Raw genomic sequence first — 16,863 nt, 5'->3', positions numbered from 1 at the left:
CACTTAAGTTTTTTTGTTTTGTTTTTTAGCAGAAAAATGTCCAAAAAATTCTCAGGTTACAGTTTGTTTACATCAGATATTAAACTACAAATCTTTGTGTTCTGGACTGAGGCTCAGACCAGACAAGCAATTTGAATTAATCCACCCTGACACTGGGAAATTTTGATTTTTTTGGCGCATTTTTGATGTTTTTTTTGGAACTTTTTGGATCAAACGATTAACTGATTAATCGATAAAATAAACACCAAAAAAATTCTCAGGTTCCAGTTTGTTTACTGCTGAAATTAATCTAACAATCCTTGAGCTCTGGGCTGATGCTCAGACCAAACAAGCAACTTGAATGAATCAACCCTGACATTTGGAAATTGTGATGTTTTTTTGTTGAATATTATTGATGGTTTCTGGAACTTCTTGGATCAAATGATTAACTGATTAATCGAGAAAATAAATGCCCAAAATGCTCTGGTTACAGTTTGTTTACTTCTGATATTAAACTACAAATCTTTGTGTTCTGGACTGATGCTCAGACCAGACAAGCTATTTGAACAAATTGTGATTTTTTTGGTGTGTATTTGATGTTTTGCTGGAACTTCTTGGATCAAATGATTGACCGATTTATCGATATAATAACACAGACAGCTGCAGCCCTGCTCAGTCTAACTCCAGATGACTTCCATCTCTCAGATAGTGGATTTAAACGAGTATAATCAACCTCAGTGTTTGATTTCGTGCATCGTGATCACCACCCTGTTCTCCTGCCTGACTGATGCAGACAGCATTATGGCTGAGACAGTTGCTGAGAGCAGAGAGTGGCTGCTCTGCTCTCAGATCTCTTTCCCCTTTCCCTATTTTGGGAAGAGGGGTCTTGTTTAAGGAGGCTATTTGAGATGCGCGTAAACATGGACTCAGCAGACACACGGAGAGTCTCAGCTGTTGCTGATTAATCATCATAAGGGCCCGTTTTCCTTCACTATGCCGGTGTCAGTGCTACCTGAAGGGGGGAATCCCTGCTGGAGCACCCATAGGCCCGCACCATAACTTATAGGGAGCATGCAGGCCTGTACGTGGGGAGATGCACAGAGGATACACGAGCCTCTAACACCCATCACTGACCTCAGGGAACACTTGTCTCCAAACTCCAAACAGGCCGTGCAGGAGAAGCCAAACGCACAGAAAGATTCACATATTAAAAAACTGGAAATCCAGGTGTTCATCCAATCAGCAGCAGGAAGGGCTCGCCAGGATGTAACAACCGGTATCCGATATTTGCGTTGACAGACGCCAATTATTTTAATGGCACACCCATTAGACAGTATCACGAATCCATTCCAGCCAGTTGCAGTGGATCATATCTGCACGGTGATGGGGAGCAATGGGAGCAGATAGGCAGGTTAAAAACCTGGGCAGGATGAAGCGCTCCGGAGTGACGGACCACATCACATCACTTAATGGGGCTCAATTTGCAGCCACACGGATCCTGAAATAATCTGGGCACTATAATGTGGCACATATTGAACTATGTGATCCATGCACGCCGGGTTGCATCACTAATAACACACTGATCATTTAATATCTGAGTTTGCATCATGCGTTATTCATTACCTGGATTTGTATTCCGGGGAGTTTATGTAGAAACTGCGAAACAGCTCCTGTCCGCCCCCTTTATTATTATTATTATTATTATTATTATTATTATAGTGCCGCTCCGATCACCTCCTCAACAGTCCTTGTGTTATCTCGCTGGACTCAAACGTGCTCCTCGGACCAAAATCCCCCGGTGAAGCCACTGTGTCGTCCTCGTGCACGCAGAGCCAGGTCCCCAGCCTGCTCGGTATTGGCGTTTGGATCAAACCGGCCAGAGGTGATCGCCTTTCGTCCTCTCCTGCCTTGGCGCCCTCCTCCCCAGATCCTCCCTGTCTGACGGATTGACCGGGTCGCAGAGCTGTCAATGACAAGGGAGGAGGAGGAGGAGGGTGGAGGTGGAGGTGGTGGTGGTGGAAGGGGGGGTCTGTATTTTAAGATTGGAGATGGATCTTCTGAGCCCTGTCCGCACGGCTCTCCCTCCTCCTGCAAGCCGTGAATCAGCGCTCTCCTCCTCCCCCTCTCTCCGCTGCGTTAGCGCAGGAAATCTGTGATGTCGCTCCTGTAGGTAGGCTCTGCCGCCGAGCTGCTCTCTCCCGGCTCCTCTCCTCTACACGAACGGCACACCGCAATTAATATTAAACACCGTCTTACATTAGAAACGCGCTCAGCTGTGCATTTAAGTTCCCGAGGCTGTCAGCTGGACTTTGCGCACCATCGGAATGAGCACGGTGCGTCTCCTCCGCGCTGACTCAGTTTCTGGAGCTCCCGATGATCGCCGGAGTTGAGAGCTTTACCTAGAAATTGTCATCCTCGGATGGTTATTGTTATTAATATTTGGCCTGTTCTCACGCGGTGGAGGTGTGAAATGGTTGCGCCCTACAGCCCTCCGCCTCCCATTTTTTTAAAAGTCACACAGACAGGCTCGGTTAGGCGCGCAACTACGTCACCATCGACTGAGAGAAGAAACCTGCACCACAAAGCATGAATATCATCCAGGCCCACAGCCCACCATGACAAGTGTTCACAGCAGGAGGGAGGAGGGGAGAGCTGATAATTAAGGTATCACACACTATTTTACCTCTACAAACCCCAGTGTGTGTGTGTGTGTGTGTGTGTGTGTGTGTGTGTGTGTGTGTGTGTGCGCCCTGATGGTCACGTGCTGCTAAATTAAGACGCAAAAATAAGAGTGACGGCAGAGAGATGATCACTGAGTCACTGACATTTGTTCTGGCCACATGCCACACACACACACACACACACACACACACACACACAGTAAAGGCTTTATAAGAGATGGAGTAATGATGTAACTCTTCCTCTGCCAACTTTACAGCTGCAGTAACACATATGTTTGCAACTTAATAACCATGATATTGTATTATTAAAATGTGCACACAAACAGACACCCTGTGCAAACTCAACACACTCTCACTCTGACCTCCTTACAAAGACGTTTGGTACACGCAAGGGACCCTGGGTGCGTTGGTTGGTGACGTTCTGGGACGTCGTGTGAAGTTTTGCCTGTTTCATGCATTGTCTTCTTTCAAAATACACTTCTGTTTGCACAGGAAATTTACTATTTACATGCAGTCTCTATTAGAATAAACGCACTACATCAGTACAATAACACAAATCGACATTTTTATTCCGCCAACAACTAATGCATGTGGTTGGGTTTAGGAACAAAGAACAGGGTTTGACACCGTTCTCCCGGGTGTTTACTGGACCCATCCACCACGGCTCCTACCCACCCTACTTGGACTTTCACTGCCTTAACTTTAGTTCTTATCCTGCCGTCTTTCCCCCTGATGCCGCTGCACGCTGTTAAACTATAGCTTCAACCAGTCGCGCATCATGCAACATTAAAGGATGGCTTTTTTCGTCAGTGTCTGACGCCACAAGTCACTGCCCAAGCGCCGAATTTCGACGACTTTGGATTGAGACCAGGTTGGCAAACTCACATGAAGATGCAAATATGACACATTTATGAGTGCTGCATATAAGATAAGCTTATCAAGACACTAATATCAGATCAAGTCCATACCAAGAGGAGTGTCAATGAGGGATGCACAATATTTGATTGTTTGCCGATATCTGATATTTGGCCAATAACTGATACCAATATCGCAACACATTCTCACTCTGACCTCATCACATATTGACGTTCGGTCATGGACTTTCCATGTCAACATACGATGTGAAAGGTACCCTGGGCGTGTTGGTTGTTGACTTTCTGGGACGCAGTGTCAAGTTCTACCTGACGAGCCTGGTCTCACGCCGAAGTCACCCAAATCTGGCGCTTAGGCAGTGACTTGTGGCATCAGACACCAATGAAAAAAGGCGTCCTTTAACATCAGCAGAATACATTGACGTCATAGATTAACGGGGCTCCGTGGCGTCAGGGGGAAACAGGACAAGAACAAAAGTTAAGGCAGCAGAAGTCTGACTAGAGTGGGTTGAAGCGGTGGTGGATGGGTCCAACAAACACAGACTTTCGCCCAGGAGAGCGGTGTCCACGTCCCGTAAGATTCTAAAGCCAAACCCTGTTCTTTTTTCCTAAACCTAACCACATGTGTTAGTTGTTGGAGGAAGAAAAAACATCAGTTCGCAGTGCTGTAGTTTATTTCCAAAGAGACTTTATGTAACGTTAAATTTCCTGTGTATTTTGAAAGAAGACAATGCATGTAACAGGCAGAACTTGACACAACATCCCAGAACGTCAATAACCAACACACCCAGGGTACCTTGCACGTTGTATCTGGGTGTGGAAGGTCCATGACCAAATGTCAATATGTAACGAAGTCGGGGTGAGAATTTATTGTTAGTAACACAAATGTTTTTAGCTTAATGAGCATGATATTGAATTATTAAAGTGTGTGCACACAAACAGAAACCATGTCCAAACTTGCACGAAGAAGAATGCAAATATGGGTGCTGTGTATAAGATGATAAGCTTATCGAGACACTCTGCACACGAATATCAAATCAAGTCCATACTGACAGGAGCATCATGGTATTGGATTTTTTGCCAATATCCAATATGCCAATATATAAAAACTAATTTGGCCAATAACCAATACCAATATATCCACCTCTTTCCCTACCTAATTTTAGTGATCATCAAGTCTCTTTTGTGGTGCAATTAATATAATTCTATACATGCATACTCTTATCATAATGGCCCACCAGCAGAAGGAGACATGAAATACAACACTTTAATATATTAGTAATATTCATTCATTGTGCAAAATAAGAAAAAATGTTGGCAGATTTGGATGAAGTGCCGATATTACCATGCATCACTAGTGTCAATCCATATAACGGTTATTTTTGTGATCAAGGACAGCTTAGGTGTCAGCTCTTTCTGTCACCCATAAAGCAAAGCAGACGTGCAAAACTCGAACCTTCTACAAAGATGTCAAAGAGAGGGCTAAAGGTTTCAGTTTGTAGGACTGAGGGACAAATATTTGGCAGAAATAATATTCATAACTCTGTTTTTGTTAGTTTAGAGTCACCTGAATCTGAGAATCCTTGTGTTTCCATCACCTCAGAATGAGCTAAGAGTGGGTCCTCTTCTGTGGAGTCCCCAATGTTGGTCTACAGTAGCCCAGAAGGACAAATCAAACATTGGCTCTAGACAGGGCCATTTGTGCTTTTGCTCAGCCACCATAGTTCTAGATGCTTGGCACACAGGAAAAGTTTCAGCACTGATAGATGCCACTAAATAAGTCTTAAATGTTTTTCAGGCTAAAAGAGAGACAGACCAGAGACCCTTACTGCATATATTGTATAAAAATGAGTTGTACTTGAGATATACCTTTGAATATTTTGGGGTCTTCTCTTGCTTGTAGCTGCTGAGTCAGCAGCAGACATACCATGGCTAGATGCATTAGCCTCCCCCGCTACTCTTTTGCTGGAGGTTTCTGCGGTGGACGGTATGTCAAAGTCTTTTGCTTGAAAAGTTACAAAAGGATCCATTGTGGCTCACAAGAGTGTTTGTTCACTTGGGATAATAATAAAGCAAATTGGCCAATATTTTTCAATAGTCCGTAAATGTACTAGTAAGTAACTAGTTCACCTTGCTGCTATGGGTAAGGGCTATACAGGGATATAGCATTAGGTAGCTCACATGATTGTACACCGATTCATGTTGTGAAGTGTAAATTGTTTTTACAAGGTAAGCTAATGACAAATTTGGTTCGCAGTAAAGTACAACCGATACCTGGGATCAAGTGATGTAAGCATGGTAAACACAGAGGCTCTCTGCTGTGACCCAGCCTGATCCAAGACAGCAGCACTCTATATCATTTTTCATTCTGTCACGCCAGTGCATTAGCGCTTCACTCCTACCATTGTTTACTTTCCTCGATAAAAGACCAACTTCTTAAAAAAGTCACAGATACATATTTTCAAAACAATGTATTCCTGTGGCTTCGCTCACTGGTCTCCAGGTCCTTGCATGTTCTGTTTCTGTTCAGCAACATTACTAACATAAAGTCGTAGAGCTCTGGTGGGCCACAAACAGCGACACTGTTTGTTCTAATTCTCAGTAACATCACAGGAATCTCAGCTAGAACTCAACGCCGATTGGCTTTCGCAATGGAGTTATGTGAATTTCTCACTCAAGTTGAAAAATTTTGACTCACACGAATACACAGATAATAGCATTGTGTCATTCCCTGCACCCAGCAGGAATTCGCAGCTTTTCGTGTCCTTGCATTGACCCTGTATGTAATCTTGCTGAGCAACACTTTCATCATGTTTGGTGTTTAACACACATTAAGGCCGATATTTCCAACACTCACCAACTCACGTCTAAACAACCCAAATTGATAAATAGCACTACTGGTAAGAGGAAAAGTGTGTATTTTGGAATTTGTGTTGAACTGTGCCTTTAAACAAACTCTGCTCGGGGTCCCCCAGAGTCCAAGAAACCTTCTCACCAAATTCTCGTCACCTCCTGAGTTCCTTTGTCTCCCCTCTTGCAGTTGCATTGCACAACCCAGTGATCTTGCCTCCCCAGTCAGATGCATAGCCAGTAGATAATGAGCTTCACTGGGCACACAGTCCTTGATGCAGCACAATCACCCATAACCGCTGCTGACGAGACAGACGAAGCCCCAGAGACAGGAGCAAAGCAGGAGGATGTTGACACTGCCACCACCTCCAATTACAGAATCACACAGGCCTGAAGCATTGTGGGAAAAAAAACCCTAAAAGTCCCAGGGCAAACCAAATTGTATGTAAAATTAATACAAGTATTTAAAAGTCTTTTAAATTCATTAGCGATTAATCAATAATGAATTATTATTAATCCACCCAGAAATAACAGGGAGAGACTCGGAGCAGTCGTCTTATTGCAGCAGGCAGAGTCCTTTTTCTGTTGGGATGGAGCCCATATGCAAAGCAGGAGAAAAAAAATCAATTGGATCCGATTTTAATTACATAGTCCGGCACTGTGGTACAGAATCTTATTAGCCTGTTCAGATTTCCATGCTTGTTAAATTCAAATATGAAATTCAAAAACAATCGCTTCCAAAATGGACGGGGGGGGGATAAGACAGGCCAATCTGGCCCTGCAGCCCACCACCACCGCCGCCGCCATCCTTCACTCCCTCTCCATGTAAAGCTGTAATTAGTATGGAGAATACGGTTGGATGTTTTAATGAAGTTTTCTTATCTGCAGGAAAAAGGGTGGAGGCAGAAAACACACTGGACAGATTGGTGTGCGGGCTCATTCGGCGTACCTGCAGCCAGCATGCATCGTATGATTGGAATTCAATGCCTGCTCTTGCCTCTCTCATCAAAGTCCTCCATGCGTTCAGTGATGATTAATGGATTATACTTGTAATCAACACACCAGGCCTGCTTGTGTTTCCCACTGAGAGGAGCGGCACTTACAAGGGCGGGTGGCTTCATGGCTGCAGCTCTGAGACAAACTGGTTGCATTCATTCTCAGCGAGTAAAGCAACTTTGCCTCTTCTTCCTGTTTTCGCCACAGAACAGTTGACGGCGGCGTCCCTGGATCGGTTTCATGAAAATGTCCGGCATGCAGCAGGAGAGAATCTGGAGCAGGAACGAAACAGTACAGCACAACAGAATAGTGCTGCACTTGCACTTTGTGATTTGTATTTTCTCTCTCCGTGCTGCGCTCGGCACTCTGCACATGCTGATAATTTGTAGGCTCGAGTTGCAACAACTTCAGTGGAAAAAAACCGTCAGGCGGTGACACAGTGGGGCCTGGCTGGTGAGAGACGGAGGGGAGGAAGGGAAGGGGGTCATCAGGGGAGTTAACACTGACATCACCCCTGGGCGACGTCCACTTATGACGGTCAGTAATGAATAGTGAAGCTGTGAAATGAGAAAGGTAAAGAGTCACCTCGCATCAGGATCTGCAGACCCTCAAGGCTGAAGGGCCACTTCCTGTCACTGGTGAATGTGTGTGTTTAGAGGGTGGTGTGAAGATGGGGGTCAGACGCAGAGCAAAGCACCAACCATTCCCTTGAGGATTCAATTTAAAGATACATGGAGTGTAGGCAGGCAGCATTTAAGTTAAATGAAAACACTGCGTTTTTAAAGGATCAGTTCACCTGAATTACAAAACAAAATCAACTACAGTGGTGCAGAGGTCGATGACCTTTAATAAAAAGAACAAATTTTGCTCAAAACAAAAATCTGTCTGGAGGCCCAAACATATCTAAGCCTTTAACACAGAGATTTCAGCGATGAGTTAGCACTTCTGGTTCCTTTGTCTTGAATTCAATGGGTTTTTGGTTAGATGCCTGAAGTAAGGTCTGTGGTTAACAAAAGCTTAAGACTTTCACGTTTTGTTCTACGACATAAAACTTGTCAGTAAATACCTCACTCAAAGATTTTGAAGCTTTTACGTGTCTTAAAAAAGTGGCTAAGTAAGACTACAGAATGTCATCATGCCGAACACGTCTTTACAGCCTAGTTGTGGCGGTGACGTTAAAGTCATGTTAAACTCATTTGTTTCAGGGCTGCCCCCTGATAGTCCACCAAACGTTAGTCGACCAGAAAGGTCATTAGTCGGCAGAATTTCATTGGTCGTTTAGTCGCAGAAAAAAAACAAAATGTGAAACTCTATTAGGAGCTGCGCCTTGTCAAAATAAATCAAAACCTGTATGACTGGACCATGTGTGAATTTAATTTGAAAGGACAGACACAGGAAGTGTCCACGCTCAGCAGTCAGACAGGAGTCAGGTTAATTTCCAGGACTGGTACCTGCAGTTATTCCACAAGCTAGTTAATAACATGTCGGGCAGGAAATCCAAAGTGTGGGATCATTTTGAGAAGGTGAAGGACGAACCCAAGGTGATATGTAAACTCACCTTCATTGGTCGACTACAAACATGACGTATCATCTGAAACATGGAAGTAGCTACATGCCCATTAGCCCACAGCGTCATTAACAGGCGGCTCGCTCAGTGTGTGACGTGCACTTGTAGATAAAATATAGGCCTATATTAATGAAGGTTCATTAGTGATTGGTTCATTTGTACATTTCTGCAAACCACAGATACGTCTCATTTGCATTTTATTAGCTAGCAGATACAATGAGACTTTACTTTTCAGCAACCCTGTGGTTAAAGTTGGGTTATGTTTAGGTGCAAAAATCACTTGGTTATGGTTAGGAAATGTCCGCATTTTGCAGTGGCGTAAGGTAGTTACGCTGGGCCCCAGTGCACACCATTGTAATGGGCCCTAGTGCCCCCTAGTTACAAGTTATGCAGCACACACATACACACAGTTTAGGCGTATATATATTTTACCAACAGTGCGTCTTACTGCTGCTTTTAAATATGTTTGCAGATGTGTCCAGCTTGTCAGTCTTGAGAGATTTTGCACTTAAACTAGCTACTGTAAATCATATCGTCTCGTTACATGATTAAACAAAGACTCTATATTGGACATCAACATACATATCACCCAGCAATCATCATCACATATCTGCATTATGACCAAAACTACATGAGAAAATAGGAAATAGGTAGTTTAACTAAATAGTTTTTAAAGTTATATTATAGTTTTTATAGTTTATTTAGAATAAGCATGTAATGTTGTTACAGATTGATACTATTTTACAAAACAGAAAGCCATGCTGGGGATGGGTTTGTCTTTTTGAGGGCATATATGGAAAATCGCACCATTTTCGATTTAACGTGAGCTCTCCTTTGAACACAGGCATATTTCCAGGTGGCAACCGGGCCCCGCCATCCCACAGGCCCCAGTGCAACCGCACTGCACTGCCCATATTTACATCTCTATCACTTCTCTTGCCCCTATCCCCTGGGAGGAAAAAAGCAACAGATCACTAAAAAACGCCAACGTCTGGTGCCTAAAAAGCTACTTGTAAGACAGTGACAGTTACTAAAACACAGTGTTTGTTGTTTCGTGCTGTCTGCAACTTGGCAGGCATCGCACCAAGGTGTCACACCATCCATCGTCCACTCCACCTCCAAACTACAAAGTCGGCTCATATGCTACGTCACTTTAGAAACGTCAATATCACACATATGAGACATGCAAATGTAACATATCCTTCTGAGACCTGAACTTTTGTTTGGTACGCATTTTTAATTTGTCCTAGATATTTGGGATCAGTAGGACCTGATAAGTATAAAAACATACATTGTCAGAGATAACTAAGTCCCAATGTCCTCAAACGGGACGATAATAAAGTCCCAATGTCCTCAAATGGGACGATAATAACGTCCCATTGTCCTCAAACGAGACGATAATAACGTCCCATTGTCCTCAAACGAGACAAAAATAAAGTCCCATTGTCCTCAAACGAGACGATAATAATGTCCCATTGTCCTCAAACGAGACGATAATAAAGTCCCAGTGTCCTCAAACGAGACGATAATAACGTCCCATTGTCCTCAAACGAGACGATAATAAAGTCCCATTGTCCTCAAACGAGACAAAAATAAAGTCCCAGTGTCCTCAAACGAGACGATCATAAAGTCCCAATGTCCTCAAACGAGACGATAATAAAGTCCCATTGTCCTCAAACGAGACGATAATAAAGTCCCATTGTCCTCAAACGAGACGATAATAATGTCCCATTGTCCTCAAACGAGATGATAATAAAGTCCCAATGTCCTCAAACGAGACAAAAATAAAGTCCCATTGTCCTCAAACGAGACGATCATAAAGTCCCAATGTCCTCAAACGAGACAAAAATAAAGTCCCATTATCCTCAAACAGGACGATAATAAAGTCCCATTGTCCTCAAACGGGACGATAATAAAGTCCCAATGTCCTCAAACGAGACAAAAATAAAGTCCCATTGTCCTCAAACGAGATGATAATAAAGTCCCAATGTCCTCAAACGAGACAAAAATAAAGTCCCATTGTCCTCAAACGAGACGATAATAAAGTCCCATTGTCCTCAAACAGAACGATAATAAAGTCCCAATGTCCTCAAACGGGATGATAATAAAGTCCCAATGTCCTCAAACGAGACAAAAATAAAGTCCCATTGTCCTCAAACGAGACAAAAATAAAGTCCCAATGTCCTCAAACGAGACAAAAATAAAGTCCCATTGTCCTCAAACGAGACAAAAATAAAGTCCCATTGTCCTCAAACGAGATGATAATAAAGTCCCAATGTCCTCAAACGAGACAAAAATAAAGTCCCATTGTCCTCAAACGAGACGATCATAAAGTCCCATTGTCCTCAAACGGGACGATAATAAAGTCCCAATGTCCTCAAACGAGACAAAAATAAAGTCCCATTGTCCTCAAACGAGACGATAATAAAGTCCCAGTGTCCTCAAACGAGACGATAATAAAGTCCCAATGTCCTCAAACGGGACGATAATAAAGTCCCATTGTCCTCAAACGGGACGATAATAAAGTCCCAGTGTCCTCAAACGAGACAAAAATAAAGTCCCAATGTCCTCAAACGAGACAAAAATAAAGTCCCAGTGTCCTCAAGCGAGACAAAAATAAAGTCCCAATGTCCTCAAACGAGACAAAAATAAAGTCCCATTGTCCTCAAACGAGACAAAAATAAAGTCCCATTGTCCTCAAACGAGATGATAATAAAGTCCCAATGTCCTCAAACGAGACAAAAATAAAGTCCCATTGTCCTCAAACGAGACGATCATAAAGTCCCATTGTCCTCAAACGGGACGATAATAAAGTCCCAATGTCCTCAAACGAGACAAAAATAAAGTCCCATTGTCCTCAAACGAGACGATAATAAAGTCCCAGTGTCCTCAAACGAGACGATAATAAAGTCCCAATGTCCTCAAACGGGACGATAATAAAGTCCCATTGTCCTCAAACGGGACGATAATAAAGTCCCAGTGTCCTCAAACGAGACAAAAATAAAGTCCCAATGTCCTCAAACGAGACAAAAATAAAGTCCCAGTGTCCTCAAGCGAGACAAAAATAAAGTCCCAATGTCCTCAAACGAGACAAAAATAAAGTCCCAGTGTCCTCAAACGAGACAAAAATAAAGTCCCAGTGTCCTCAAACGAGACAAAAATAAAGTCCCAATGTCCTCAAATGAGACGATAATAAAGTCCCAATGTCCTCAAACGAGACAAAAATAAAGTCCCAGTGTCCTCAAACGAGACAAAAATAAAGTCCCAGTGTCCTCAAACGAGACAAAAATAAAGTCCCAATGTCCTCAAATGAGACGATAATAAAGTCCCAATGTCCTCAAATGAGACGATAATAAAGTCCCAATGTCCTCAAACGAGACAACAATACAATAATCAAGTTTCAACCATAAAATGTGATCAGGTTTTGGACCTTGTCCACGTTTGTGTCAGGATCGGCTGCAGACTGACTTGGCAGAGATGGCCGCCATCTTGTTTCTACATGGATTAGTGTATTGTGCTCTTACTACCACTAGATGGCACAAAAAAGTGTCCATGAACGAGGACAACAGGTCTGAGTTATGCAGAATGAAGTATAAGGTCCAGTAAACCCAAAATGTGATGTCCTCCTATGAGGACACAGGGTCTCAGGAGGATATTCATAGTTTTCTGAGACATACATTGCCAACATTCTCTTCTTGGCTGTCGGCAGAACTGCTCACAACTCCTGTAGGGACTTCAGTCATAACCTGTAATCACAAGCCAAAAAGTCCAGGGCCATGCCTGTGGCATTGAGCCAAACAGCATCACTGTCACCCAGACATGCATGCATTGGCTCGATAGGTGGGTATGCACATGATCGTACAGAGAAGAAGAGCTGGTTATTCTTCATATAACGCTACATAACCTTGACTCCCCTGCACTAATAAATCCTCTCCTCAAATAAAACCCTGACACTCCATAAATACACAGAGTGCAATGCAGATAGAAAGGAGCCCAGCGAGAAGCTTTCACACTGTATGTCCTTTCAGCTCAAATAAGATCCATAGAGACCAGTGTTTGCACTCATATAGTATAGCCTGTCTATGGAGAGTGCCCCTTCTGCAGCTGCAGCTATTGGAGCTGAGCATTCAGTGGTTCACTGGTCCGGAATATATTTGCAGAGGAAGATGGGTGAGAGAGGGATACCCACACTGACTCCATTACATCAGAGACACAGTGTAGGACACTGGACTCCACACTCATCTACTCATCTCCCACGTGCCTTATGGTGCTGAATGAAAGAGAGCAGGACGGGGAGAGAATCAAAGGCAGGAGAAGACGGGATGAGACAGGGACCAAGGCGGAGGGGTCAGCTCGGCCAAGGGGCTCGACTTCGCGTGCGGGGCCGACGTATGCTCGAGGGCCCCGCACGTGCCTGTTGCCCACGTCTCCATGGCAACGTGTGGCCCCTGCCTCGGTCCTGGGGAGAGTGGAAGTGACGGCGGCGATCTGCGCGCATTCCGTCTGGCTCATTATGTGGGGAATGAAGTGAAACAGCCAGGGGGTGCATTTGTTCTGCGTGGACTACCCCTCAGCTGCCAAGCGTCTGTCTATTTATAGAAATGAAATGAGAGAGAGAGGAAGAGAGAGGGAGAGACTAAATAAAATAAGCACAGAGGCCATTTCCCCGCTCGTTCCCCTCCCTCCCTCCTTCATGTAGAAGAAGTCTATTTTTTGTCGTTTGATTCTGCAGCTCTCTGTAAGTGAGTCAGTGAAGGTTGAGGCGTTCACTGACCACAGCTGCTCGGGCTGTGTTTCCAATCTGGGACAAACGATTAATAAAAACACACATACTGTACATTAGACCTGCACTACAGGATTGTTTCCATTATTGACTGCATAAAATATATCTATAAAATGATGCTCACAACTTTCCTAAGCTGTGATGCCCTCACGTTTCTTTCCTTTAAGATATTTTTAGGGCTTTTTGCCTTGAATCGACACAACAGTATTAGCATGAAAGGGGGAGACGGAGGGGGATGACGTGCAACAAGGGGCAGCGGGTCGAAATGGAGCCCCCGGCTGCTGCAGCAAGGACGGGGCCTTTGCTCAACAAGGTCAGCTGCTGGGTGCCCCAACATCTCCACATTTCTTGTTTTGTGTGACCAACAGTCAAAATCCAGAGATATTCCATTCACAGTGAGCTGAGCAACAAATCCTTGTGTCTGAGAAGCTGAAACCAGCATATATTTACATTTTTTTAATGTATAAATGACTTTAAATTATCGAACTGGACAAACTGGATTGAGTTACAAACCTAGGAAGTTAAAGAAGCAGTGTGCAGAATGTAGTGCCATCTAGTGGTGAGGATTGCAGATTCCAGCCGGCTAAAACTTCTCCCATGTGCCAAGTGTGAAGTCTTGGTTGTGATTCCCTCAGTGTTCATTGTTCAGGAGGTTTTTACTAGAGGCAGAATTATCTGCAGAGCTCTCTTCCTCTCCAAAACAAACAGACCAAGTGATTAAAACTAATAAAAGCACTGAATAAAGTAGTTATTGTTACAAATCAGTGTTTCTGCGACACTGTTTGGCATGTTGGAAACGGACTGCTAGCCCAGCACCTGCTAATGTGTGCTCACCTTTTCTCTCTGATAACTTAAGAGTCAGACACTCAGGAGGTTTGACTAGAAGCAGAATTATCTGCAGAGGTCTCTTCCTCTCCAAAAGAAAAAGGCCAGGGGTCTCTAAAAATGTACGTATGAACAAAAGACAAAAAAAAAAAAAATTCAATTTCTATAATCAGGCCTTCACCTCACCATCTGTGTTGCCAATTTACCGTCCCCAAAATGTTCGCAAGAATGGGTCAAAGCTTCTCCCATGATATCACATTAAAAATCAAGGTTTTTCTGATGCTGCTCATCACAGAGGGGCTGCTAACTACAATGGCCGTTGCAAAAACCCAAAAATGTGAATGGCCCTATCTAGAGTAAGTGTTTGGTTTGTCTGCTCTGCTACTTTAAAAATGTTGCAGTGAACATGACGATTTCAATAGATGAGGACCTGCTTCCTATGTAGATATAAACATCTCATTCTAAGGTAATGAAAACACAACAGTTCTTATTTTCGGGGGATCATATTCCAAAGAAAACACACATATATAATATTCCATTTCTGCTAATACATCACCTAAAATCCTCCACTGGACCTTTAAATATTGTCAGCTGACAAGTTAAAGTAACTGTTTGTTAAGTGTATGATGCTAAATGATTAACAGCACTTTCTTAATATATAACTCTTTAAATTTATCATAGCTGGGAAGGGTTAAGTGTTTTGAGATGACAAAGCCTCTACACATAAATTATTCTCTCCTGTTTTTAAGTGTTTTGCTCACAGGCGTTGGGATGTTATGTATCCACTGTGGGCTCCTCACGCTGTTTAGAGACCATGAGAGCTGCTGCAAACAGTTCACAGTGTTACAGTGGGAGTTGACTACAAAGACAGGAAAGCAGAAAGATTCCACCAATATCTGACAGATAGGTGAGTGACACTTAGACCAATAAATCAGCTTATTGCAGATATGACTAAATCAATCGTCATTGTTGGCTGATAATAAAAAGTAACTACAGACCATCTTTTGATGGAATCACTAAATCACATAGACTGTAAAAACAATGGACACAGCCTATAGACGTCACCTACTGATTTGTGAACTGTGATTCTGAAGTCTCGGGTTTGGCATTACAGCTGTTGCCATCTTAGTTTTTTGGAGGCAGAAGTGACCACATTTGGGTTAGAGGCTGGCGCTGTGGAGGAGTGAGGGGTGGGTGGGTGGATCTGACTGAGAGCCCAAGGATACTGTCACTCACAGTGGCCACAACCTTAATTATGTGTAGCTTAAGTGTAGGAAATTAGCTACAGAGACCAAAACTGGGTTTTGTACCAGGCTGTAAACATGCTTATTTCTGCTGTTAAGATGGGCATTTTAACATGGGGGTCTCTGAGGATTGACTGGCTTCTGGAGGCAGCCTCAAGTGGCCATTGGAGAAACTGCAGTTTTTGGCACTTGTGTGTTGGCTCCATTTATAGCCCTGGAGGTTGCTGCTTGTTTCAAACGAGTGCGGGCCAGGGGCGTAAAGTAGGTGGTCTATGGCCTTTTTTTTTCACCCCTATTTCCAGCCCCCATACTCAGACCACACTCATCTTTGACCTCGGCCTTCATTTTGATTTCAACAACTCATCTGTAAAGTTTCATGACTGATCTTGCGCAGTTGTGATGCTATTGTGGTGACAAAATCTGTCCACAGACAGACAAACAGACCTAGTACAGCGCTCAAAACAGCCAACAACACGTCCAACCTTGAAGCAGATGGGCTACAGCAGCAGAAGACCATCTTCTGATGGCTACTTCCAGCAGGATAACACACTATGTCACAAAGCTCACATCATCTCAAACTGGTTTCTTGAACATGACAATGAGTTCACTGTACTCCAATGGCCTCCACAGTCACCAGATCTCAGTCCAATAGAGCACCTTTGGGATGTGGTGGAACGGGAGATTCTCATCATGGATGTGCAGCTGACAAATCTGCAGCAACTGTGTGATGTCATCATGTCAATATGGACCAAAATCTCTGAGGAATGTTTCCAGCACCTTGTTGAATCTATGCCAACAAGAATTATAAAGGGGATCCAATCCAGTACTAGCAAGGTGTACCTAATAAAGTGGCCAGTGATTGTAATTTGAGCGTTAGGTGAGCTTGTGCTGCATCCGTAGGCGAAACTGAGGAATCCAACTAATTAAGTAACCACATATTTTCGGACAGTCTCACTTTTCTGCCTGTGCAGAAAGAAATCAAACTGCGTTTCCCTCCGTACGAGACAGTCTGTTGGTTTACAAAGGACAGACTCCACATCAAGGAAGTAAGAAACACCATGATGTT

At 43.5% G+C, this 16,863-nt stretch overlaps 1 protein-coding gene across 5 annotated transcripts in view; it reads right to left on the bottom strand.

The window, feature by feature from the left end:
- Positions 1-16,863, bottom strand: part of slc8a3 (solute carrier family 8 member 3) — a 221,513-nt gene that overhangs the window by 187,519 nt on the left and 17,131 nt on the right. For 3 of the 5 annotated variants that reach the window (XM_033643023.2, XM_078175246.1, XM_033643025.2), the window contains exon 1: positions 1,603-2,609. The exons of 1 other annotated variant lie outside the window; for it this stretch is intronic. The gene's annotated coding sequence lies outside the window, so the exon portion shown is untranslated. Of the gene's footprint in view, positions 1-1,602; positions 2,611-16,863 lie in introns of those variants that run through there. One more of the 5 variants, XR_013493406.1, reaches the window with a different exon arrangement.

Source organism: Epinephelus lanceolatus, chromosome 15 (genome assembly GCF_041903045.1).
Source record: "Epinephelus lanceolatus isolate andai-2023 chromosome 15, ASM4190304v1, whole genome shotgun sequence".
In the NCBI taxonomy this organism is placed as follows: domain Eukaryota; kingdom Metazoa; phylum Chordata; class Actinopteri; order Perciformes; family Serranidae; genus Epinephelus; species Epinephelus lanceolatus.
Note: the sequence above shows the minus strand (reverse complement) of the source record. Positions and strands in the feature narration are given on the sequence as shown.